At 51.3% G+C, this 23,246-nt stretch overlaps 1 protein-coding gene across 4 annotated transcripts in view; it reads left to right on the forward strand.

Moving 5' to 3' along the window:
- GPR68 (G protein-coupled receptor 68) overlaps positions 1 to 23,246 on the forward strand; it is a 36,200-nt gene that overhangs the window by 3,033 nt on the left and 9,921 nt on the right. The window contains exon 1 of one of the 4 annotated variants that reach the window (XM_081548285.1): positions 7,545 to 8,224. The exons of 1 other annotated variant lie outside the window; for it this stretch is intronic. The gene's annotated coding sequence lies outside the window, so the exon portion shown is untranslated. Of the gene's footprint in view, positions 1 to 7,544; positions 8,522 to 18,219; positions 18,482 to 23,246 lie in introns of those variants that run through there. 2 more of the 4 variants (XM_081548283.1, XM_081548282.1) reach the window with 2 other exon arrangements.

The raw sequence follows: 23,246 nt of genomic DNA on the forward strand, positions 1-23,246 counted from the left end.
TGAAACTCCAATACTTTGGCCACCTCATTCGAAGAATTGACTCATTGGAAAAGACCCTGATGCTGGGAGGGATTAGGGGCAGGAGGAGAAGGGGACGACAGAGGATGAGATGGCTGGATGGCATCACCGACTCGACGGACATGAGTTTGGGTAAACTCCGGGAGTTGGTGATGGACAGGGAGGCCTGGCATGCCGCAGTCCATGGGTCGCAAAGAGTCAGACATGACTGAGCGACTGAACTGAACTGAACTGACCTGAACTGACCTGCAGAATACACCTGAGGCTGACTCGCTAGGTTACAAAGGGAGATTGTTGTTGCTGTTTAGTCGCTCAGTCACGTCCGACTCTTTGGGACCCGATGGATTGTAGTCCTCCAGGCTCCTCTATCCATAGGAATTCCCAGGCAATGCTGGGATGGGTTGCCATTTCCTTCTCCAGGGGATCTTCCAGACCAGGGATCAAACCCACATCTCCTGTATTGGCAGGTGGATTCTTGACCACTGAGCCACGTGGGAAGCTTAGCAAGAATTAAAGTGGTGCTTGAGACATAATGGCACCCACTTGAGACTTTCTCCTTCATGTAATAAAATGGATTAGGACAGAATTGGACTGGCAATAACAATCTGTACATGGCTAAATTCCTATCAGTCAGCACCTGCGGAGTGCAGAATACCACACAGAGCCTAAAGCTATAAAGCTTCAGTTCATCCTTTGATGAAGGCTCTCTCTCTTACTTCAGGAAACCCATCCTGATGTGCCCCCTTTACAAGCCAGTCTTCTCCTGCTATAAGGCTTGTCATGTTTTATCGTAATGGCATATTGGCTTCCATCAGGTCTATCTGACTCACTCCAATCCAGGTACCCCCCACAGGGCCTGGAGCACAGGTGGTGAATGAACAGATGAATGAATAATGAATGAATAAGTAGGTTGACCTCCTTGACTTTGATCCCACTGGGCTGCTTCCAGCCATGCCTTTCTTCTCTTCCTCCTGTCAAACTCAGCATGCTCCATCCTTCAAGGCCCTGCCAAGGGCTCTGCTTCCCCAGGAGGCTTTGTCCAACCAACCGAGCCCACCCTGAGCAATCCTTTTAATAGTCCATCCCTGGCAGTGCCTATGCCTAGGGGAAGTTCAGTTCCAGAGTCCAGTGTGTTCCCTACATGTCCAGAAGGCTAGAAGAGGGGGTGATGCCACAGGTGCTCAATAACTACCATAGAGTGACCCCACATGGTGCCTCCTTCAAGGATGCAGCTGTCTTGGCAGCTGTAAGGGTTCCCCATTGCTGCTGTAACAAACTAACCACAAGCTCAGTGACTTCCAACAGCATGAGCTGATTATCTTAACAATTCCAGAAGTCAGAAATGGGATTCATGGCTGAGTTCCATTATGGAGGCTATAGGAGAAAATCCATTCCATTGCCTTTTTCACCTTCTAGAAGTGGCCTGCATTTCCCAGCTCTTGGCCAGCTCCCATCCTCAAAGCCAACAACAGCTGGTCCAGTCTCTCCCACCCCACACCACTCGGACATTCTCCCTCTTCTGCTTCCATCTTTCACCCTTGTGATTTCACTGGGCTCACCCAGATAACCCAGAATAACCTCCCTGTCTCCAGATCCTTAACTTTATCACATCTGCACAGCCCTCTTACCCATGTAAGGCAACATATTTATAGGTTCTGAGGATCAGGACATGGGCATCCTCGAAAGAGGCCCTTATTCTGGCTACTACAACAGCTGTCCCCTGGTAGACAGAGGGCACTGCAGGTGGTGGTATATTAACAATGGCTAACATTTGCCGAGCATTTAAGCTTGGCTAGGAACTGTTCAGAGCACATTACCCAGTATTCTGTAGGAAGGTGCCATTCTTATCCATCTCATTTCATGGATGATGCCCTAAGAGATTAAATAACTTAGCAAGAGGCTGAGCTGGGGTTTGAACCCAGGCTGTCTGGCTCCAGGGAGCATCTCCTAATTTTGAGGCTACCTTCTCTGGCACCATGATCAACCCAGGATACTAGTCAACAGCCTGGGAGCAGCCCAGGCAAGGTCTGAAGCCCAACACTGAGGGAGAAATTTCACCAGGATTTTCTGGGTGAGATATCACATAGACTATACATTCGTTGCCAGTCTCTCTCATTTCAGCCCTTTCTCCCCAACCTAACACTCACCCCCCATCAGAGGCACCTAAGCTTATCCAGAGAAGTTGAAGTACACTCCCAAGGGTTCCTTGTAGGGGCTCCAGACAGGTAAGTCTGGAAGAGTTTGGGGAACCTGAACCAGAGGGGCACACATAAGCCTTCTACAGGCACTGGGTAAGAGGGCGTCCTAACATTTATTGAGCACCCACTAAAGGTAGGCATGGTTGTAAAGAATTTTTTTCTTATTAACTCATTTAATACAACAACTCTGTGAGGTACTGTTATTATCCCCATTTCACAGATGGGGAAACTGAGGCACAGAGAGGTCATGTAAGTTTCTGAAGTCACACAGCCAGTGTGAAGAGCCAGGGTTTTGCCCATTCTCCAAGAGCAAGAAGCTGGTCAACCCCAGCCTGCCCTGACTCACCCCACTTCAGTCAGCCAAGTCCTCTTTTGTGCCTTCTCAGTGTGACCTGCTCCCTTTGCACCTACGAGGCTGGGCTCCCACTTTCTAGGTCAGCCAGACTTCTTGAGAGCACCATGATATTTCATTCTTATACCACCCTTCATTATTAACCCCATCTTAAAGAAGAAACTGAACGTCTGGGAGGCTGAGTAACTTGCCAGAGCTTTAACAACCAGAGCACAGCAGATTTGGGATTTGAACCCAGACACTCAGATGCTAGCCTCCCTCTCCCAACTGCCTCAGCCTGAGCAAGCCCAGCCTGCAGGCCCCCTCCAGGAGTCCACAGCCCAGCCAGCAAGGTGACGCGGGTTCCCCAGCTCTCCAGATGTGTGTGCTCATGCTTCAACTGGACTTGAGCTCAGAGTTTCCTGCCTTCGGGTATCCAGGTTAGTCACACTCTGTCTGAGCGCCCACAAATGATCTGAGTGGAAGCAGAAGCAACACTATGGCGTTAATCAGGCCGGTCGACTGATTAATCAGCTCAGATCCGAGCCTGCTGGCGTGTGGTTGATGCCAGAAAAGATCATTTTCAGAAAAACCAGCCCCTTGTTGCCTGAAACCGTCCTGGGAGTTGCTGGACTCAGCAGTGACGAGTATTTCTCAAAAGGGAAGTTGCCCACCTTAAGGAGGAGCTAGGAGGCTCCCAGCGACAGGAAGCTCAGGGCAGGGGAGACTGCAAGAGGAGGCCTGGGGCAGAGATGAGCTGGTGTCGCAGCCAAGTGAGGAAGTTAGGGACTCAACCCGTCATTTGGGGAATAAAGAGAGATTTTCTCTGAGGCCCGCCAGCTGTGCTAATTGGAAGAATGAACTGGAAAAACGGTAGTTTTTTTTTTTTTTAAGTAAATAGTCTGTACACATTCCGAAATAGGCACACATCCTTCCATTAGTGTGAGCTCGCCGTGAGGACACATCTGGAAACATCCACATCTGCACCAGCCAGGGTCTCGGCAGGAAGCAGAGGCCACTCTGGTGGGGTGACTGGGGAGAGGGTAACACAGGGATGGTTTTCAAAGAATTGGGGAGGGTTAAGGGAACCAACGCAGGATGCTGCAGCACCCCAAGACTAGCATCTCTGGGGAGCTGTTACTGTTACTGTCTCCAGACCTGGAGCAGGAAGCGGGTGAACAGTGCAGGAGAGAGACTCCAACAGAAGCTGATGACTGCAGTAAAGGGAGGCAGCCAGACTGAAGTGACCTCGACGCCCCTGATCCCGGTCTCCGGTGACCCTCGGACCCCAGTGAGTGCTTCCGCTTGCCCAACCCAACAGAGAAGCCAGAGAGCAAGGGAACCCTGTGATGTAATCAGTAGAGTAGGATGGAGAAGGGTGAAGAATGGATCTGCACGGGCCAATAAAAAGTCCTCCATCCACTTCCAGCCTGAGGCAACCAGCTCTTCCATGCTTTCCATCAGCTGCCATTTCTGAGCCCCTGTCGCTTGCCTCCTTGGGCTTGACCCAGGAAAACGCCAGTACCGAGAGTAAAAACCTACGAGAGACTGGAAAAGAAGAAATGGACATAATCGTCACTTGCGCCAGCTATGGAGAAATTCTGACCACGTCTCTGGAGCCCAGCCCAATGTGGGAGAGGATTTCTGTGGGCAAGAAAGACAGTTATTAGCACAGCATCTCAAATCAGCATTCCAAGAGCATGGGCCATAATTTACCACTCTCTAGGTCCCAAAAGGTTCTGGAAAACAACGCATGCCTCATTTTAACTAAATGAGCTCTTTGTTGTTTATATATGGCCAATGCCAGATTTTGTTTACAAATTCTGCTGACCCTGCCAAGGTCTGGACATCTTGACACCAAGAAACACAGTAAAGTCTAGCCAAAAGCCACTGACTCTACAGGCAGTGTGATGAATCTCTTTGCTTCTCCAAACCTAGCATTTTCTCAGGGAGAGCCAGAGGTGCCCATCCCCCTATTCCACAGGCCTCTTCTGGATCTTTAAGTAAGTGGTATAGGTACCATGAAGGCTTCCCCTGGTGGCTCAGCAGTAAAGAATCTGCCTGCCAATGCAAGAGAGGCGGGTTTGATCCCTGGGTTGGGAAGATCCCCGGGAGAAGGCAGTGGCAATCCACTCCATTACTTTTGCCTGGGAAAACCCTATGGACAGAGGAGCCTGGTAGGCTATAGTCCTTGGGGTCGCAAAGACGCAGACACAACTGAGCGACTAAACAGCAACAACATAGGTACCATGCCGTTCTGTCACACTAAAAAGTGAAGTGTGAGTTCAAATGGAGTTTGTTTTAATTGAAGACTGTGAAAGGGTCCAGATATGTCTGGACATCTGTAAGCAGAGATTGTAGGCTAGAGAAAGAGAACCAGGGAGACAGGACCACTGAGTACTGCCACATGGCCCCACTCCAGAGGCCCCCACCTGATAGATTACAGTGTGTTCCCACCCCTGGAAATGGGCAATATGGCAGCCCTCGCAGGATTCACTTTGCAATAAACTTTCTACATTGCAAGCACTGTTCCCCTGAGAGTCAGAATCATGGACCTAACAACTGATGATGGGCTTTAATACCCCGTTTCTATCCAGGAGGGATAGGATGAGGCAGAATGTAATTGCTGCAGGAAGCAACTTCACAGCCAGGCTCAGACACCCAGAACTGAGTGGCCTTAGGCAATTCACTGAAACTCATTTTCCTGATCTGCGAAAGGCAGAGAATAAAACCACAGTATTCAAAGGGTAAGAACCAAGAGGGTATTTGGAATGGACCATAATAGCAGCTATATATAAGAGGGATTTGGAGTGAACAACAATAATACCTAACATCTACCGAACCCTAGTATGTGCCGGGTGCTGAGCTAAGGGCTTGATTTAACTCGTCCAATCAACTCAACCTCCTTTTGAAGCTGCATCCCCATTTCACACACCAGGAACCCAGCACAGAGGAGTCCAGGGATCTGTCCAAGGTCACCCTACTAACAGGTGCAGAGACAGAATTCACACTCTGGAATTCAGGTACTCTGGCTCTCCAAGCCAAACTCTTAACAACCACTTTCAGTATGGCAATCTTTAAAAAAGTTTATCTGTGCATTTTTGTGGTATGAGTAGTTAATCCAGAAGACTCTATTTGTGAAGATTTCACAAGAAGGAGGAATTTCAAAATGAGGACCATCAGAAGAGCCTGCTGGGAGGTTGCTGGGCACGTGCCCAACAGGAAAAGCAAAATGCCTTGCCTGCCCCTGCTCTCCCTGCTCCCCTGCCAGGGTATCTTCTGCCCTCCTGCCCACAGTCCATTTCCTTCCAGAGACTCACCTAGCGGCTCAGTCACGAAGTGTGGAGCTTTGAGCCCCCAGAACAGTTAGCAGAAGGTGAGCCATCAATCTGCCTCTATCCCTCCTCTGCCTGCACTCCAGCTGCCCACCATCCCTAACCCCCAACCATCCATCTGACCACCAACCACACGAGCTTCTATGGACTCCTGCAGCGACCAGGCCCAGACACTCAGTTCACAAACAGGAACAGAGTGCCCTCCTCTCAGCCAGGTACGGGGCAGGGAATGAGGGTCCTGCAGAGAGATGGCTGTGGGCCAGTGACCCCAGTGGGCAGTGCAAGGGATGCTGGGAAGGGAGCCAATGAGCAGGGAGAGGGACTCAGCACAAATTGCCTGGGACAACCAAGCAGACCTGATAGGGGAGGTGAATTTCTGGTCTTAAAACTGGGGCAAGAGTCCAGGAGGTGGGGCAGGAGGTCTGCTGAGTGGACAGGGACACAGGAGGTAAGGTGCGCAGATGAGAAAGAGCAGAAGATGCTAAGGGTACAGCAAAGGGTGGCTTGGGCTAGGATGCAGGTGGTGATGAGGGCTCTGGACTAACCTGCTTGGGTTTGGATTTCATTGCTTCTACTTAAAAAAGCAGAGACATTATTTTGCCAATAAAGGTATGTCTAGTCAAAGCTACGGAGAAGGCAGTGGCAGCCCATTCCAGTACTCTTGCCTGGAAAATCCCATGGACGGAGGAGCCTGGTAGGCTGCAGTCTATGGGGTCTCGAAGAGTCGGACACGACTGAGCGACTTCACTTTCACTTTTCCCTTTCATGCATGGAGAAGGAAATGGCAACCCACTCCAGTGTTCTTGCCTGGAGAATCCCAGGGACGGGGGAGCCTGGTGAGCTGCCGTCTATGGGGTCGCACAGAGTCGAACACGACTGAAGCGACTTAGCAGCAGCAGCAGCAGCAGCAGTCAAAGCTATGGTTTTTCCAGTAGTTGTGTATGGATGTGAGAGTTGGACCATAAAGAAAACTGAGCGCCGAAAAATTGATGCTTTTGAACTGTGGTGTTGGAGAAGACTCTTGAGAGTCCCTTGGACTGCAAAGAGATCAAACCAATCAGTCCTAAAGGAAATCAGTCCTGAAAATTCATTGGAAAGACTGATGCTGAAGCTCCAATACTTTGGCCACCTGATGTGAAGAGCTGACTCATTGGAAAAGACCCTGATGCTGGGCAAGACTGAAGGCAGGAGGAGAAGGGGACAACAGAGGATGAGATGGATGGATAGTATCACCAACTCGATGGATATGAGTTTGAGCAAGCTCTGGGAGTTGGTGATGGACAGGGAAGCCTGGCATGCTGCAGTCCATGGGGTCACAAAGAGTCGGACACAACTGAGCAACTGAACTGAGTGACCAACCTTTGGCAGGTTACTTGACCTCTCTGTGCCTCATTCCCCCATGTGTAAAATGCGGATAATAAGAGTAAATAAGAGTATCTATCTCATAGAGCGGTGAGAATCAAATGAGTTCATGCATTTAAGTACTTACAGCAGTGCTTAGCACCCAGTAAGTGTTAATACTCAAAAGCCCAGAGTTACGACTATTAATATTTTGTCTGGGAGCTTGTGGGGCAAAGGGCCCTGAAACCTCCTTGCATTCTCATCAAAACCAGTAGGAGGTCCTCTGAGCTGTCCCTGGCCACCCCTGCTGCAGGCACACTCAGGCGGTCTAAGGCACCAGTGTAGGGATCCACGAGATAGCAAACCTAAAGGCAGACTCCCCTCCCCTCCCCCACCCTTCGCCCCCTCTATCCGGGCCTCATTTCTGAGGTCCCTGCGCGGTGGAGAGGCCTTGACAGCCAGGGGACACGGAATCTACTGGATGGCTACTGATGGGCTGGCGCTGGGGACACAGAGTTGAACAGCACAGAAAGGTCGTTTCAGGGACTCTCCTTACCTAGGGGTTCCTGATGAGGCTGGAGAAGGACCCTCGAGCTTTTACAGCCGGGCCCAGGGTGGGCGAGATCCCCCGCTGGCGGCTCGGGAGCCTGTCCCAGGGGGAAGGATAGTAGTGGGGGCGGGGGAGAGCTGAGCCTCCAGGACGGGTCTGCGCGACAGACCGCGGTTCTTCCCGGCCGGCGCCAAGCCTGTGGTCGCAGAGAAAGTCAGGGAGCTGGGGCGAGGCTGGGTGTGCCCAACAAGGCGGGAGGAGGGGTTGGGGGAGGGGAGATCGGGGCACGCTGTGGCTCCAAATCCGAGGAGGAGAGTCTGGCCGGGAAGCGGGCCGCCAGCTTCCCTTGACCACCCCAGTCAGCGGCCCCCGACGCAGTGACCCCCCGGCTGGCCGCGCGCCGGCTATAAGAGGGACGCGGGTGACTGCGCCCCTGCCTCTCGCAGCGCAGGTACGTGCCCCCAGCCCCGGAGCCCGTCCTCCCCGCCACCGCGGGGGGATCGCCGGCACGCGTGCGGGCAGCGGCAGCCCCCGGTTCCCGGCATCCAGCTCCGCGCCACTCCCCGCGCAGCCCGCGAGCGCGCGGAGTGGGTGGGGGGCAACCGGGCCCCACGTGTGCGCGGGGAGGCCAACAGCGGGGCCCCGCGGGTGCATGACGGCGGCGGGCAGGCGCGGCAGCGGCGAGGCTGCCCGGCAGGATGTCTCCTGCGGTTGCCGCCACCCACTGGGCTAACTCCGTGGCCACCTGGTAATTACTTCCCTTCCCGGCCGCCTCCCCCACCCCCCCCAAAAAATTCAGACAGCTAACCCTTCTCCTCTTAGAGCTGGAAGGCACAGGTGATCCACAAAGGCTTTCCTTGCCTTGCCCCAAATCTGCGCGCGGTTCCTCTCCCGCGATGGGCATCTCCATCAAGCATAGGGCGGGATTACAGGGGCCAGAATAAGCCCCCTGCCACCGAGGGAGGGGAAAACCTGCCCACGATTGGCCGAATGAATGCCAGGTGGGGTGGCTGGTTGGCCTGGACCCCAGCCTGCAATGAAGCCGGCCCAGTTAGTCCTGGAGCTGGAGAACCGCGCGAGAAGGCTCTTTGGAGTTTAGCAGTGGACCGAGGAGAGAGCACTGACTTGGAGCCAGAGGCTGTGTGCCTTTGGGAAGGTCACTTGCTGTGGCTGGGCCTCTGTAAAATGGAGATGACTACTAGCTGCCACTTCACAGAAGGGTTGTGAGGACAAAAAAAGATATGGGAATGGTTTGAAATTCTGCAAAGCTGAGATGATATGGTTAGGGTTTGGTTTCACCCCCCACGCCCACCAACGCACATGAGTTTCCAGAAGAAGGAAGGAGGGAAGAGAATTCCTGAGCCTAACAGAGGAAGCAGGGCTGGAGCAGTGTAGATGCTTTAGGCTCTACAGATGAGAATATCTGCCCACAAGAGCCTAGTTTCAGTACGAGACATTGTGAGTTCAAATCTGGACTCTTCCACTTACAGCTCTTACCTTGGACAAGTCACATACCCTCCTTTTAAGCCTCAGTAGCACCATTTGTGAAATGGGTATGATAATAGAGTATTCTTCCTAGGGCATGAGATCATGCAAGTAAGGATCCTGCCTTGAAAGCTTTCCAGTCCTCCCTAAATGTTAGCTCTGAGTATTCTTCTTCTTCTTCTTTTTAAATATTTATTTATTTATTTGGCTGCATCAGGTCTTAGGTGTGGCACTTGAGATCTTCCTTGGGGCATGCAGGTTTCTCTGTGGTTGTGGTGCGTGGACTCTAGCGTGCACGGGCTCAATAGTTGCAGCATGTGGGATCTTAATTCCCTGACCAAGAGTCAAACCCATATCCCCTGCATTGATTGGAAGGTAGATTCTTAACCACTGGACCACTAGGAAGCCCCAACTTGGAGTATTCTTGTTATTACTATTATATTGCACCCTTCTGGGTACAGCACACATTGTAGAGAAAGAAGACTCATCTAACAGCAAACAAAGAGTGGAAAACAGTTTCATCCTTCCTATTAGGCTGGTCTCAAACAAGATACCTTAGCTCTCTGAGCCTTAGTGTTGTTGTTCAGTCTCCCAGTTGTGTCCAACTCTTTGCAACCCCGTGCACTGCAGCACGCCAGGCTTCCCTGTCCATCACCATCTCCCACAGCTCACTCAAACTCATGTCCATTGAGTCGGTGATACCATCCAACCATCTCATCCTCTGTTGTCCCCTTCTCCTCCCACCTTCAATCTTTCCCAGCATCAGGGTCTTTTCCCTCAGTCTTTCCCTGAGTCAGCTCTTTGTATCAGGTGGCCAGACTGTTGGAGCTTCAGCTTCAGCATCAGTCCTTCCAGTAACTTCAGGGTTGATTTCCTTTAGGATTGACTGGTTTGATCTCCTTGCTGTCCAAGGGACGCTCAAGAGGCTTCTCCAGCACCACAGTTCAAAAGCATCAGTTCTTCCTCAGCCTTCTTTATGGTCCAACTCTCACAGCCATACATGACTACTGGAAAAGCCATAGCTTTGACTATAGGACCTTTGTCGGCAAACTGAGCCTTAGTATCTAATGGGAAAAATGGAGATTATAACGCCTACCTCACACACTGTAAAAAACCCTTTCATGATTTTGCAGGGAAAAAAAAAAAAAAGACGTGTTCCATTTATCTTTTGTTACATCAAAAACCACTTCAAAAGATAGTAGCTTAAAATAACTCACCTGTTTTGCTCACGAATCTGAAATTTGGTCACAGCTTAGTGGGTATAGCTTATCTCTACTCCTTGCAACATCAGCTGAGATGGCCCAGCTGGGGATAGAGGGTCTTCTTCCAAAAATCACACACTTGTGTGGTAAGCCAGTTGATCCTGGCTATCAGCTGGGGCTGTCACCCAGGGTCTAGGTTCCTCTCAGTGGGCCTCTCTGAGGCCACCTGGGCTTTCTCACAGCATGGCACCTAGGTTTCAAGAGCTACTATCCCAAGAGACAGGAAGAGGGAGCCCCCAGTCTTTTTAGACTTGGACTCAGAAGCTGATACGGTGTGGCTTCTGGATCATTTTATTGGTCACTAGTCACAGAGCCCACCTAGATTCAAGGGGAGGGGACTGACATATCTCTCTATAAGAAGACTATCACATAATTTCCAACCATCTTGAATCTACCACAACTTGAAAGTCTTTCCTTTGTTTTGTTTTGTTTTTTCTGAGTGCCATGGTGACAAATTAATTAATCTTTGCAGAAGACATAGGCTTCTCCTAGGAGAAGACCAGCAGGGATACAACCATCCATGACTAGGGCCTTATCCCAGAGCCCATTTGATCAGGATCAGTTTCTCTGGGTCTGATTCTGGGCTGAGGGAGCAGGCATGCTGCATGGCAGCTTCTCCAGAGTCTGTTTCCCTGGAACCTCTGAAGCTTCAGTCATCAGCTCTGCCAGCCCCATGCCCTTAAAACAAGAGGAAGAAGCCAGAGAGAGAGAGTCATCTGAATTCAGAAAACTAGATTTTAGCAGGTGGCCCCGGCTGACTGTAATGAGCATCTTTGTAGCTCTTGCTCCCTGGAGAAGTCTGTTTCTCAAGAGGGTTGCTGCCTGGGTGTTTGGAGTGATTGTTGTCAGACATTATTAGGCTATTAATTGATGGGTTGGAGCACTCTGGGGCTAGAGGCAGGAAGCTGGTGGGAGAGGCAGGTGCGGGGAGGGTTGTCATGGCAACCTTGTGGCCTGTGGTTTGTGCTCTGGCCTCAGAACAGGAAGGATGGCCCAGACAGCTCAGACCTTCTCAGACAGACAACAGATTCTCCAAAGAGAGACCAGAGTCTGTCTTCCGGGTTTCTCTTGTAATACATTTCACACACCGACCCACACACACGCCCTGGGAGTCAAAATCAACCTTCTTCCTGTTGCCCCATCCCATATCCTGACTGCCTCCCCCAGTTTGTTAGCTCCTAACTTCAATTTCAGCCACTCTGGCCTTCCAGGCGGATTGCAGAAAGAAACGGAGTTTAGATTCATTTATTCACACAAACGTTCAACACATTTTTGTTGTGCCTTTCGGACTTCCCTAGTGGCTCAGACAGTAAAGCATCTGCCTACAATGCGGAGACCCAGGTTCAATCCCTGGGTCGGGAAGATCCTCTGGAGAAGGAAATGGCTACCCACTCCAGTACTCTTGCCTGGAAAATCCCACGGACAGAGAAGCCTGGTAGGCTACAGACCATGGGGTCTCAAAGAGTCGGACACAACTGAGCGACTTCACTTTCTTTTGGACCAAACCACCTGCTCTCCGACAGAAAACAGAAGAGACCCAGCTCCTCCCTTCTCATGGAGCTTGCTGTCTGGAGGGAGAGATGGGCATAAGACATAATCATACAAATTCCCATGCACTGCCTGGGGAATTATTAAAATACCACTAATTCAGACCTTGACTTGAATCCCAGCACTGCCCGTTGCCAGCCGGGTGATCCTTGGTGTCTTCGGTGGGATAATAATAATTTCCTGGCAGGGTTACTGTGAGGCATTATCAAGGCACCTTATGGAAGCACAGTGCCTTGCACGTTGTGGTCAGCTCAAAGTGTGTAACCACCCACGCCGGTGCTCTTGTCCCATGTCCATTTATCATTCAGATCTCACAGGCCACCTTCTGTCTGTATGAGGAGCTCTGGTCCTAGCTCCCTGGCAGCCGTAGTGATCAAACACGCAGGCATCTCCACGCCAAAGGGCAAGTTGGCCAGGGAGGGATGAAAAGAACCCAAGGAAGGCTCTAGTTATGGGGTGAGGAGGGAGGTTTGCTCATCCCGTGGGTGTCAGGGAGGGCTGTGTGGAGGAAGTGGCATTTGAGTCACTCCAAAACAGTGGTTCTCAAATTGGTGTGTGTCAGAAAAACCCAAAGGAATTGCTCAAAGTACAGCTTCTTGGGGGCTTCCCTGATGGCTCACTGGTAAAGAACCTGCCTGCCAATGCAGGTGGGGAAGATGCCCTGGAGCAGGAAATGGCAACCCACTCCAGTATTCTTGGCTGGGAAATCCCGTGGACAGAGGAGCCTGGTGGGCTACAGTTCATGGGGTCACAAAGAGTTGGAAGAGACTTAGTGATATTTGAGAAGTGCTGCTCACAGGCCTTAGGTACAACATGGGTAGACAAAATAATATTGTGGTAGACAGAATAATGGCCCCCAAATGATGTCCAGTTCCTGGTCCCTGAAGTCTGTGAATATGTTACCTTACATGCCAAAAGGACATTAAGGCAGCAGGTGGAATTAAGGTTGCTAATCAGCTGACCTTCAAATAGGGAGACTGTCCTGAATTATCTAGGTGGGCCCAGTGTGGTCACAGGGTCCTTAATAGGAAGAGGGGGTGGGGGGGCAGAGAAGGAGATTTGAAGATGGGAGCAGAAGTCAGTATGGTGCAATGTGAGATGGACTCAGCCTGCCACTGCTGGCTTTGAAGGCAGAAGGGGGCACAAGCCAAGGGATGCCAGAAGCCTTTAGAAGCTGGAAAAGGCAAGGAAGTGGGTTTTCCCCCACACCCTCCAGAAGAAATGCAGGCCTGCTGACACTTTGATTTTAACCCAGCAAGACCCACTTTTTTTTTTTTTGACCACACCTGGCAGCATATGGGACCTTAGTTCCCCTACATTTTCCAAGCACGGAGTCTTAACCACCGGACCACCATGGAAGTCCCAACTTTTTTGTTTTTTGAATAATTTTATTTATGTCTTTTTGGCTGTGCTGGGTCTTCAGTTGCTGTGCGGGCCACTCTCTAGTTGTGGTGTGAGGGCTTCTTATTGCAGTAGCTTCTCTTGTTGTAGAGCGTGGGCTCTAGGGTGCTCGGGCTTCAGTAGTTGCGGCTCCTGGGCTCTAGAGCTAGGTAGTTGTGGCTCATGGGCTTAGTGGCTCCAAAGTATGTAGGATTCTCCCAGACTAGGGATCAAACCGATGTCTCCTGCATTGGCAGGCAGATTCTTCACCACTGAGCCAACAGGGAAGACTTCTTTATTTTTTTTTTTAAATTTCCACTTTTGACCACCAGACTGTAAGAAATATGTGTTGCCTTAAGCTAAGTTTGTGGTAATTTGTTTCAGCAGCAACAGGAAGCTAGCCTAGAGCCCTGTCTTTGGAGTCAAACCGCTCTGCATTTTGCCTGCTGTGTGACCCTGGGCAAGATGCTGGCCCCCTCTGAGTCTCAGTTGCCTTGCCTATCAAAGAGAGTTGAGGTAAAGGTTAAAACGGGAGACATTTGGAAGGCACTCAGCACGTGCTCCCAGAATGGCACTTCCTGTGCTCCCTGATCCTGAATTGCTCCCGCTTTTCTGACCCCACGAGGGAAGGCAGCAGAGCCAGGCACTACGGGAGGTTCTCTGCTGGTCCTTCTCTTGGTCCTTGAAGCCCTCCTAATTCATACCTGGCTACTTGGAACCTGCAGCAGTGCAATGCCTTGAATCAGCTCCTCTGATGTAGGTGTGTGCTGCAGTGTGAGGCTAGGAAGGCCAAGACCAGTTTTCAGTGTACAAGTCGTCCCTACAGTCAAACAGCAGACATCTCATGATAGATATTTCTTCTATTTTTTGGAGCCCTTGGGGAGCCTCCAAGACCTTTACCCCAAGTAGCCCCAAATCAGTAGAGTACCTGTGGGGAATACGGTAGACACTGTGACAAGCATCCTACCAAGCTGGCCTGCCCATCCTTCACCCTCTCTAGGGAGACTCAGATGGAGGGGCAGGACCTTCCAGCTCGAGGGAGTGGGGCCATCACCATCACCACCACCCATTCTCATCATCACTGCATCCTCACTATCACTCACCTACTAAGTGCCAGGCACTTGCTGGACCTCATCTTTGATTCTCACAAGTGCCAACTGGTCGTCCAGGAATGGAGTTTCTCAAGGTCACATAGAAAGACAGTAGCAGCACAGGGACTTAACCTCCACAGTCTGGCCCAGAGTTTCTGTTCTTAACTGCTCCGTGTGACTGTCATGTGATAGAGGAACTTGCATTCTGTCACCAGCTCAAGGCCCACTCCAGAACCCTCCCTCTGATGACTCCCAGGCTGTCTGGACCTCTAGGGGGGCGGCAGTAGGTGCCCAAAGGCCTTGTGGTCTGGGACGCTGTTGCCCTCTTGGTGACCTCTAGAGCAGCCCAGAAAAGTCCATCAGCCCTTCCAAGCCTCTAGGTTCGTGAAGCAGGTGATTATGCCGAGGACACAACAGGGATGCCCAGGGCTTATCCTGGATTTCCCTGGTGGCTCAGATGGTAAAGAATCATCTGCAATGCGGGAAACCTGAGCTCGATCCCTGGCTTGGGACGATCCCCTGGAGGAGGGCATGGCAACCCACTCCAGTATTCTTCCCTGGAGAATCCCCATGGACAGAGGAGCCTGGCGGGCTACAATCCATGGGGTCACCAAGAGTCGAACACGACTGAGGGACTAAGCACAGCACAGCACGGGGCTCATCCAGGTTTCCGGGGCTGTCATCCCAGTGAGTCTACAGTGCTTCATGACTGCCCTCATGGGGCTGGAAGAGAGAGAATGAGCAAATGAACTCAGGTGGCAAGCCTGGCCCAATTTCAGCCCTTATGTCTTTCCAGGCAGGAAAGAGCCACAGAGGCAGCCCTAGAATCCCAGAGCACTCAGGCATTCTCACCCTTCACCAGATGCCACCCTCTCATCAGTGGCAGCTCTGACATTCTGCCCACTTTGGGCTTAAGGAGAGAAGTCTGAATGGGGAGAGGGGGGCTTCTCCTGAGGTTGCATTTTAATGACAAGCTCACTGCTTTCACTTGGTTGTAGGTTTACTTGGAGAAGTTGGGGGGGGACTGAGGTTACGATGGGATCTGTAAGATGCATCAGGCCACCGCTTGGTGCTTGATGTCTTCGTGGTTTCTAGTCCTTCCTTCCTGTTTGATAGTAAAGAAAAAATCAGCAGCAAAGTAGATACAGGTTCTTTTTTCTCTTCCCGAGTGGGCATTTCACAGAGGATCTGGGCTCACTGATCTGAAGTCAGCGTCATCTCTCCATCTGCAGTTTCAAAGGCCCAATAGGAAGGGAGGTGGGGGGGTCCCTGGTGAAAGGGGGGTACCCACTGTCCTACAAGTATGGATGCTGATGGTATAGACAGCCTGTGTGTGTGCATCCTGTTAGGCTGGGCCACCCTGTAAAGAGAGTCAGGGGTGCTCTCTCTGCTGAGTGTGCCCTGGGGGTAGCCAGACTTTCACCCTTAGGTCAATCCTGCACTCCTTCCCCACCTGTCCTTTCATATGGCATCAGGAAGATCCCACAGACTTCTCCACTCTGTGTCCACACACACTGCTGCTCTGTGACAAGGCTTCTGCTGTATTGGACAGAGGAGGAGCATTTGCTTGGAGGCCCAGGCCCCACAGAGGGGCATTTTTGCTGGGCCCCCTAACAGTACAGCCTCCCGGCAGGACTGTAGCAGTTCACTCCCTGGAGAAGATGAAATCACAAATCACCCAACAAAATAGAGAATGCACACCCTCATTGCCCTCCGATGCCCCCCGCCCATGGTAGACATTGGTTTTCTGGCTCCAGCAATGTTCTTGCAATCGGCTTCCAAGGAGACACCACGGAGAGGGGAGGTTAAACTGAAATAGCACGGCACACCATTTGGAGAATCATGGCTCTATCACTTAGTAAGATGTATCTAGAGCCTTTGCCCCTTCGGGCCTGAGTTTCCCCATCTGTAAAGGGAAGAGGCTGGGCTAGGTCACCTCCAGGGATCCTGTCAGCTCTGCTGGGCTGAGGGAGTTTAGGAAATGGTCCTGACAGGCAGAAGACCCCATGAAGCCAGAGCCCCATGCTTGCTCCCTGCTCGGGGCCACGCTGTTTAAAAACATGGATGCTCAAGACTTCCCTGGTGGTCCAGTAGATAAGACTCTGGGCCCCCAGCATGCCTGCAGGCTTCCCTGTCCTTCACTAATCTCCCAAAGTCTGCTCAAACTCATGTCCGTTGAGTCGGTGATGCCATCCAACCATCTCATCCTCTATTGTCCCCTTTTCCCCCTGCCCTCAATCTTTCCAAGCATCATGGTCTTTTCCAGTGAGTTGGGGCCCGGGTTCAATCCCTAGTCAGGGAACTGGATTCTGCATGCCTCAACTAAATATCTTACATGCCACCATGAAGACTGAAGATCTTGAATGCTGCAACCAAGAACTGAAGTGAAGTGCTAGTCGCTCAGTCATATCAGACTCTTTGCGACCCCATCGACTGTAGCCCACCAGGCTCCTCTGTCCGTGGAATTCTCCAGGCAAGAATACTGGAGTGAGTAGCCATTCCTTTCTCCAGGGATCTTCCCGACCCAGGGATCGAACCCTGGTCTCCTGCATTGCAAGTAGATTCTTTACCATCTGAGCCACCAGGGAAGCCTAGCACAGCCAAATAAATATCAAAAACAAAACATTGATGCCCACCTTACTCACAACCCATAGGCTTCCTCCAATGCCCTCCTTCTGTTGATCTGCAGAACAAGTTACCCACCCCCCTGCCCCCAACTCCCAACTCAGTGCTTCTCCTCCTGACTGTCCTCTGGAACCACCCAGAGAGCTTTTAAAAACACTGAGGCTGGTACCTCATCTCCAGAAAATATGATTTAATTTGTCTGAGGTGGGGCCTGGGCAGTGGTGTTATTTTTTTATAAGCTGCCCAGTTTTTTGCTCATGTAGTTGTGACCCACTGACCCAGATGCTGGCTGCTGAAGGGTGACAGGCTGGGGGTGGGAGCGGAAACAGTCAGCGTCCTCCCCCGTGCCTGCTGTCCTGTCGCTCTCGTATCTGTGGTGGTTGTTTTGTTGTTCAGTCATGTCCAACTCTTTGTGATCCCATGGACTGTAGCCCACCAGGCTCCTCTGTCCGTGGGATTTTCCAGGCAAGAATACTGGAGTGGGTTGCCATTTCCTCCTCCAAGGGATGTTCCCAACCCAGGGATTGAACCCGGTCTCCTGCGTTGGCAGGCGGGTCTGTGGTACTTTCTAGTTATCTGAGCGCCAGCCTGTCTGGCTCAAGTCAACACCTCTGGCTCAGGGGTTCAGCATCCTGAATCTCCTGGTGTCCTGCAGGTGCTCAAAGGTGGTTGGGTGGGTAGAATTAACACACCCGGCTCCTCCTGAATCCCCCCAAGTCCTTGAGGTCCCTGCCCCTCATGGAGGCTTTAGCATTCTCGGCAAGGTCGCTCCCTATGTCTGGGGTGTATGGAAGGCAGGCTCAGGGCGCCTGGAGGGAGCTGTCCCGCCGCCTTCATCTTGTGGTGGGCGAGCTTTCCTCACAGCCACCCAGCCTGACACCAGCTCTGAGTTCACATGATCCTGCCTCAGCTCGGGAATGGGCAGAGCCTCCCTCTGGGATTTTCTAGATTGAGCTAGGGGCGTGGCCTGTCGGGGGCGTGGCCTTGGGAAATCGCGGGAGGGGGAGCGTGGGTCCTGGCTGCGGGGTCCTCCCTCGGCCTCTGCAAGCGCCGGAGGAAGCCGGCTGGTGGAGGCTTGAGGGCTGAGCTTTGGCGGGTCTGAGAGGACCCAGATCTCCCTAGGCTGCCGCTCCCTGCCTCGCTGTCTGCTCCTCCCCACCTGGCAGCGGCGACCGTCCCCTTCTTGGGGTCTGAAGCCTGGGCAGACAGGGGTGGGATCCTGACACGAGAGCACGTCAGGAAATCGATTTATCAGCTCACGACCCTTAGAAAAACAAAATAGAGTAGAAATGATCCGAGCGCATCACAAGTGATAAGGTAAGTACTGCTCTGGGTCCATGTGTCTCTGATGTCTCTATGCATTCCTTGCTGTGATTTATGATGGAAAGACCTCAAAGGCAGAGGGTTGGAGCCTGATGGCCTGGGTTCTGGATTCAGATCCACCCAGCTTACTGTATGAACGTGAGCAACTAGGTTAGCCTCTCTGGGCTTCAGGTTCTGTGAAATAGATTCACAGTGCCAGCCCCCCACCGACTCACAATGCCTTTGTGAGCTCCGAAAGAATTGAATGTTGAAACAGTGATGAGGGCTTTAGAAGTGAGGTTGTCTCCTTGCTTTTGCTGGAGTGAGACTATTTAGGAAAAAGCTGGCGATTAAGGGGAAAATGCAGTCTAATTCTACTCCCGCCCCAGAAGGAGACATCAATGGCCTCTGAAAAGGGCACTTTTAGGAAGTGTTTAAAGCGTGTGGAAGTTTGACCAGCCAAAGGGAAGGGAAGCTGGGCATGCAGGAAATCCCCCAGCTCACTGTGCTGGCAGCTCCCTGAGCAGAGCTGCCCAGCCCGTGTGTGTGCCATCCAGCCACTGCTCGGAAGAGACGGGTGACAGATTAGACCGCGTTTGTGCAGCAGCTCAGAAGCACTGGCACTTGGGGCCTGGAACGTGCATGGGGCGCCCAGCTCGAGTCAGGGGCCCTTCCTGCCTTTGGGGATTTAACTGCTCTTGGACATTCCAGTCCTCGGAGGCCGCTACACCGATGGGCATTTGTCTAAAGATTTGCTCTTAGGCGTTGGGTTTCTTCACATGTAGCGTCTCACTTTCTTGCTGTTGTTCAGTCACTAAGTGGTGTTTGATTCTTTTGCGACCCCGTGGACTGTAGCCCGCCAGGCTCCTCTGTCTGTGGGATTTCCCAGGCAGGAATACTGGAGTGGGGTGCCATTTCCTTCTCCAGGGAATCTTCCCAACCCAGGAATCGAACCTGCATTGGCAGGTGGGTTTTTTTTTGTTTGTTTTTAACCACTGAGCCACCAGGGAAGCCCCTCAGTTTCTTAGCTGAACGGTAACGTGAGGCAGACACAGCAGCTCTGTGTTTTGATTTTTTGTCCCAACCCCCTCCACCTTGGGGATCCAAGCCCTGGTCACACAGTAGGTTCTTCTCCTTGAGTGGTGAGGAAATGGTTGACATGCCAAGTGCAGGGCGGGGGGGGGACTGGCCCAGGCCCAAGCTTGTTGGCCGCCTGGTGGCATCTGGGTGAACTGGAGTCTGGCAAAGCCTGGAAGAGGGGGGTGGTTGCTCTGTAACAACTGTGATGAACAGAAAGTGTGGTGGAAAGGAAAGCGTGGACCAATCTGAGCTCAAAACCTGGCTTGCATCATTTGTTGTTGTTGTTTAGTTGCTAAGTTGAGTTCAATTCTTTGCAACCCCGTGGACTATAGCCCACCAGGCTCCTCTGTCCATGGCATTTTCCAAGCAAGAATCCTGGAGTGGGTTGCCATTTCCTCCTCCAGGGCATTTTCCCGACCCAGGGATCGAAACTGCATGTTCTGCATTGCAGGCGGATTCTTCACCACTGAGCCACCAGGGAAGCCCCGGCTTACATCACGGCTGCAGAATTATTGCTGAAAGCTCAACTTCTCTATACACTGGTGCTGAATTGAGTCTTGGAGACAGAGTTTTGGATGAAGTAGAAAAGGATAAAGGGTTTCCCTGGTGGCTCCGACAGTAAATCATCTGCCTGCAATGCAAGAGACCTGCGTTCGATCCCTGAGATGGGAAGATCCCCTGGAGAAGGCAATGGCAATCCACTCCAGTATTCTTGCCTGGAAAATCCCATGGTTAGAGGAGCCTGGCGGGCTACAGTCCATGGGGTCGCAAAGAGTTGGACACGACTGAGTGACTACCACACCTACAAAAACGGATAACTGTATTACTTTGCCAGACAAAGAGGGACGCTGGGGGCTCTCACCTTGAAAAACTATGTGTTGCAGCCCCAGAGGATTTGATGAAGGGTTTTTTATTAGTGGTTCCAGGGTGAGGTCTCTGATAATATTAGGTATGAGCAGGGCATGTTGTCCTTGTTCAGTCGTTCAGTCACTCGGTCGTATCCAACTCTCTGCAACCCCATGGACTGCAGTGCGCTAGGCTTCCCTGTCCTTCACCATCTCCCAGAATTTGCTCAAATTCATGTCCATTGAGCTGGTAATGCCATCCAACCATCTCATCCTCTGTTGTCCCCTTCTTTTCATGCCTTCACTCCCTTAACTTCATCTCAGGTGGTTAGTCTCCTAACGTTGATGAGCTTCTCTCCTCCCGTATAATCTTGCCTTAGGTGGTTTCTCGGCTGCCCCTCTCTTGATTAGCAACTGTTCAAATCTGCCCTACAGAACTAAGGGAAGATCATGGAGGCTGGAGTCTTGCCTACAAGAAAGGGGGGAACAAAAAAAGGCTTTCGTGCTTGCAAGCTCCGCAGGGCCCCACACGGATTTAGAATCTTGAGCAGCCTCGGTTTTTTCATCTAGAAAATGGGTGCTGGTGAGAGTACTGGTGACAGAGAGAATGAATGTGCAGAAATGTTCCTAGCACGTGGAGGGCTCTTACCTGGTATGGCCTGGTCCTTTTGTCCCAGCCACATTTTTCCATTTACAGAATACCGTGCACCCACTGTGCCTTTGATTTTGGGGAGCAGGCTTTCTGTGGAGAGCAGGTAGAGAGGGGACACTCCTGGCAAAATTCAGTTTCCATGGAGGGGTACCTTTTCTCCGGGAGTGGAAGAAGGGAGAGCTGGATGTGATGAGGCCTGCGTAACAAAGCAGGATCCTCTGCAACCAGCTCAGGTAACTTAAACAGATGCCACAGGCTGAAGAGGAGGCCATAATGATTCCTCTCTCTCACTTTTCTGTTTCCGTTAATGAGTTAATGATATTTCCATCGTCCGTCCCAGCACCTGACCTCAAAACCCCCTACCCATCCATTCATGCACCCACCTATCTATCCACCCATTTACTCACCCATCTGCCCATCTACCCCCTTACCCTTCTATTTACCCATCTTATTCATCCGCCTACTCCTCTGTCCATCCACCCAACTCATCTATCTCTCTGTGCATCCATCCATTTTAACAAATAATTTAGGGGAAATTATGAGGACCAAGCACTGAGATACATCTCAGATTTGTCCCTGACTGTCCTCAGCTCCTTCTAATTAGTCAGCAGTTCCTGTTTCAGGGAGAAACTAATTCTGACTCCATGTTGAAACTGTTTCTTTGACTTGCTTTTCATTGCTTTTGTTATTATCATCATACATAATGGCCTGTGCCTCTGCCTGACTGTTAAACTATAGTGCTCACAGGGAGATAATCTGACCTTGCCCACCTGTGAAGGCTGCAGGAAAGAAGAGATTAACACACCCCTTCCCGGAGATGTTTTGCAAACCTGAAAAGCCTTTTTATTTTACTTCCTTACTGCCTCTCTCTCTCTATTCTGCCTTTTGACTTGAGTTCCTCACCCCTTCTCTCTCTGGTTCTATAAAAAAAAAACACCTGGCATCCAGACCCCAACAAGATGGTTGTTTAAAGACATTAGTCTGCCATCTTCTCAGTCAGCCGGGTCTCTGAATAAAAGTCATATCCCTTGTCTCTACACCTCATCTCCGATTCATTGGCCTGTTGTGCGGCAAGCAGAGCCAGCATGGACTCAGCAACATTTCTGTAGCTTCTTCTTGTTCCCTCTCAGGTCACACCCTCCTCACATTCAGTTCCTTACAGGTGCTCTCTCTCTCTCTCTATCTGGCATTTGGCCCGTTGAATGTACTGTTTCCGCAGGCAGAAACTCCTTTCTTCCCTGGCTGCCTGTCTCCCTTCTCCTGATCTTAGAGTAACATGCTGCTTAGAAAGGCTTTTCTGGCTAAGTCACCTCCTATGAACTCAGAACTTAATGTCTTGTACTCTCCCTAGGAGCTAATCCTCTCTTTTCTTCTCCCATCTCCCATAAGACTAAAAGCAACTTGAGCTGCCCTAGGGGCTAGTGTCTAGTGCAGTGCCTCCCATATAATAGATACTCAGTAAGTATCTGCTGTGGTCGGTGAGTGGATGGATGATTGGAGACCCATTGAAGGGTTTGAAGCAGGAGTGATTAGGTTAGATTTGTGTTTTAGAAGATGGCTTTGAGGATGGTGAGATGGAGACAGGGAATCCCATGGGAGACCATGCATTGATTCTGGGGAGGAAGCCTTGACCAAGCCAATCTGGGGCATGGGGGAGGGAGCTAAAGAGGAGGAGACGGAGGTGGGAAATATTTAAGCTTTGGAAATGGTAGAGCTGAGGAATTGAGTGGATGCTGTGGATGAAGATAAAGACCAACCAAACAACCAACACAGCCATCCAACACAAGAGACTGGGCAGGTGGAGATGCTACCTCCAAGAACAGACTGGTGGAGCAAACAGTGGAAGCCGGGTGGCCTCACTGAGCATGGCCTGTGTGGCAGGAGGAAGCTGGTTCCGTAAGCCTTCCCCCCTAGGGGTGTGGAGGACATCTGTTGGTGGGGTCGAAACCACGGAGGAGGTGCAGAGTGTGTGTGTGTGTGTTTAGTGAAAAGAACAAGTCAGCTTTAAATGTGAGTGGGAGGGATGCCTCCAGTACCCGCCACATGTGACCTTGAGTGGTGCTGACTTGTTCCTGCCTTGTGAGATCAGAGGCTCCCTGAGGGTGGGAGCCATTTCTTCTTCTTTATCTCTAAGTCCCCCGTGTCTGGTCTGGTGCCGTGAACAGATGCTCCACAGATACTTGTGGAATGAAACCAGCAGGTA

This window comes from Giraffa tippelskirchi, chromosome 12 (genome assembly GCF_054371585.1).
Source record: "Giraffa tippelskirchi isolate mGirTip1 chromosome 12, T2T-mGirTip1v1.2.pri, whole genome shotgun sequence".
Classification (NCBI taxonomy): Eukaryota; Metazoa; Chordata; class Mammalia; order Artiodactyla; family Giraffidae; genus Giraffa; species Giraffa tippelskirchi.